This window comes from Herpailurus yagouaroundi, unplaced genomic scaffold, assembly GCF_014898765.1.
Source record: "Herpailurus yagouaroundi ecotype Mexico unplaced genomic scaffold, PumYag 163, whole genome shotgun sequence".
Lineage (NCBI taxonomy): Eukaryota > Metazoa > Chordata > Mammalia > Carnivora > Felidae > Herpailurus > Herpailurus yagouaroundi.
In genome coordinates, this window is record NW_024412404.1 from 63,871,632 (window position 1) to 63,874,969 (window position 3,338).

Consider the following 3,338-nt stretch of genomic DNA (forward strand, 5'->3'; position numbering starts at 1 on the left):
CATTAGCAGCCTGAAATTATAATATTATGTTAAAGAACAAAGCTGCTCCCCGGAAAAATATGTGCTGCATATCTGACAAAGATAAATTGGATTATTCAAAATATTCCTGATGAAATGTTACATTTTGCAACTAATTATCAATCTGTTTTATCTGCAGACCAGCTGGGCATTTTTTGTGCATGCGAGGCCTGCCTCCGCAATGATCTTAAGATGTCACAGTAGCGTTTACATCTTTTATTTCAAGATTTAAATAACTAGGAAGTAGCTAATGTAATTCACTGCTGAGAAGAAAGGCGAGTTCCTTGATTCCTTTCCAAAGCGATCTCCTCCTAATGAACTTCTTTGGACTGTGAGTAATGAGGCTTTATTCAAATAATGTTTAAGGAAGGCTCTGTCAGAGTAATTTCTAAAAAAAAAGGGGGGGGGGAACCAATGTTTAATACATTTAAAACATCTCTATTCATAGGATATTAGCTCTGCAAGCCCACAATAGCCAGTGAGACTTCTGTCTTGCTCATTCTGCTGAACTTGGCCGCGGCCAAGCCCTTCGATGCCCCCGCAAAGCGGAGGACTCGGCCCTGCTTTTCATCCGGCGTTTTCTAGAGCTAATATGTTTAAGATACTCTGGGTTGTTATAAATCCTGGCCATTAAGAAGATTCAGCTTTCTGCTCTTGTCTCCCCATCAAAATCTCTCTCCTGTTCTGATCTATCTCGGGGATTGGGTCAATATAGTTTTCTTGTTGTTTTGTGAACATTTTATGGTTTGAGGCAGCAGAAAAACAGAAGCTGACAGTTTCTTGGCCGTTCACACTTTCCTGGAGGGCAGGGGGGTGGCTGCAAAGTGCACTCCACCTATACGTTTAGCAGTCAGTGCACTTGCTCTGCTGTGGCCGAGGCATTCTCCACTTGGATGAAGGAGAAAGACTGTCAGCTCTCGTGTGTAAACACACAGAAGTGCTTTCCGACCTGCTCTGCTCTGCTCTGTACTGTGTTTCAGCGACTGATAGAAGGGTATCCCCACAGCGAAGCAATCTTAGATCTTCAGCCAGAGCGGACACTTTGGCGACAGTGGATGGAGAAGGCAGCGCGGGGCTTCGTGCCCATTGTACAGACGAGAAAGCTGAGGCTCAAGGAAGTAGAAGCAGTGACTTGCTCGAAGGTACCCTGGGAGGTAGGGTGGGTGCAGGGCTTGTAAGCCTCTGCACAGCCCCCCACCCCCCCACCCCCCGGGCTCCGACACACATTCTAAGCGCTCCACTTAGATGGATGAAAGATGAATTTATAATTGATGGGAGGAACACGTGGGAACCTGTCAGGATGTGGATTTCCCTTCTCAGTTGAGAGGTCTTCAAAGTGGTTATGAGGGAGCATGCCAAGGAAAATCAAGCAGGCATTTTCCCCACTAAAAATGACAGAACGTACATTCTTGCTTTTCTCATTGATTTCATTCTGACTGCTTTTCCATAAAATTATCCCCAGACAGGTTCTCAGAGCTGTCACGAAGCCATTTGAAATTTTGCATGAAGCACATTTATGTGTGCATTTCTATATCTATCTATATAACTCCCCCCTCCCTTATTTGGCTTGGTTGGAAAATGTCTTTTGTTCAGACTGCAAAAGACAATTACACCTGATCTAACTCCCTGGCTGATTTGACTCCTGGGTATTTTATTTTGACGTTCCTATATTAATAGTCAAATTGGAGTGCTGAAAACCATAAGGACTTAACACCGACTGGACCTCCTTAAGTCTGCACTTTCTGGTGAGTCTCACCTTCCGTTTTTCAAATGCTTGTTTCTGCCAAGATGCCTCTTTTGTGAGAATCCATGGTGGTCCTGGATGTGGAGGTGCTGGGGACTCGAAGGGCTCAGAAGGGACCCCACTGGCCTTTGGGTTTTCCCAGTCAGTCTCCTGGGTCTTTTGCCCAAAGTGAATGTTGGGCTTTCATCAGATGATGGGGGTGGGGGGGTGGGAAAGCCTGAATGGAGAAGGTAATCTCTTGTCACCAAGATGGGAGATAAGTGTTTGTAAAGTAGCAAATACTGGGCCCTGTTTTTTTTTTTTTTTTCCTAAAAGAATTTCTAATCTGAAAATTGTTCATTTATATTTTGGAATCGATAAAAATGGTTTTTGTTCTCTCTTCTGTGGAAGAGTGATGTGTATGTGTGTGTGTGTGTGTGTGTGTGTGTGTAAATTATTTAATCATCTTAACAGGATGTGGTACAAGGAGATGCTAGAATTCTCCCGAAAAGTTTGCTCTGTCTTTCTTATTCACCTAGAAGACGTCTCTGTCCCGCATTGGTGGAGGGGACCGTCTGGGTTCACAGCAGCACTTGGCAAAATTCTTTAAAATTGTGTAGATTAAGCGTTGGCCACCGTGCCTATGAGGGGCCGGATAATAAGTACATTGGGTTTGCAAGCCGTGCTGTTACAATTACTCAGCTCTGTCACTGCAGCTTAAAAACAGCTGTAGACAACATGTAAATGAATGAGCGTGGCTGTGTTCCAATAAAACTTTATTTATGGGCATTGGAATTTGAATTTTATATGATTTTCATGTGTCATGAAATATTATTCTTCTTTTGATTTTTTTTCAGCCATTTACAAATGTAATAACCATTCTTAGTTTGTGGGCCATACAAAAACAGACGATGCCCGGATTTGGCCCACAGGCAATGGCTCGTCCCTGCTGCTTTGGAGTTTGAGGTGGGTCCTTCTCGCTGCTCTGCCCCCTTGGCTGCTCTTGTAGGAGTGAGTAAATAATGCTTTTTAAATTTAATTTTATTTTCTTTGACTTTTACAAATTCGTATCTGCTTTCACGATATTAAGCTCTCTATTAGTAGCCCCCTCGGTTTTACGGAGACAGAATCGACCTGTGACATTGGATAAGTTTAAGGCGTGCCACGTCATGGTGTGATATAAGACTATATTGTAGAATCATGGCCACAGTTCACTTCACATCCGTCACTTCTTACAAAACGCTTTTTCATGTGATGGGAACTTTCAAGGTCGACACTCCCAGCAACTTTCAAATACACAGGACAGTAGTGTTAACCAGAGTCGCCACGCTGTGTATGATATCCCCACGACTTCCTTGTTTTGTACTTGGAAGTTTGTAGCTTTTGACCACTTTTACCCATCTTCCCCCACCCTTGCCTCTGGCAGCTGCCAATCTGTTCTCTGTACCTACGAGTTTTGCTTTATTTGTTCGTTCTTACATTCCACGCCTAAGACATCATATGGTATTTGTCTTTCTCTGTCTGGTTTATTTCACGTGACATAATGCCTTCAAGGTCCATCTAGGTGGTCACAAATGGCAGGGCCTTCTTTTGTTCC

General features: G+C 43.5%; 1 long non-coding RNA gene across 1 annotated transcript; it reads left to right on the forward strand.

The window, feature by feature from the left end:
- The first annotated feature begins 67 nt into the window (after nt 1–67).
- On the forward strand, nt 68–2,701 carry LOC121037574 (uncharacterized). Its single transcript, XR_005793850.1, has 4 exons — nt 68–349; nt 999–1,160; nt 1,696–1,763; nt 2,599–2,701. It is a non-coding gene; the product is annotated as an uncharacterized LOC121037574 (long non-coding RNA).
- Nucleotides 2,702–3,338: the final 637 nt, after the last annotated feature.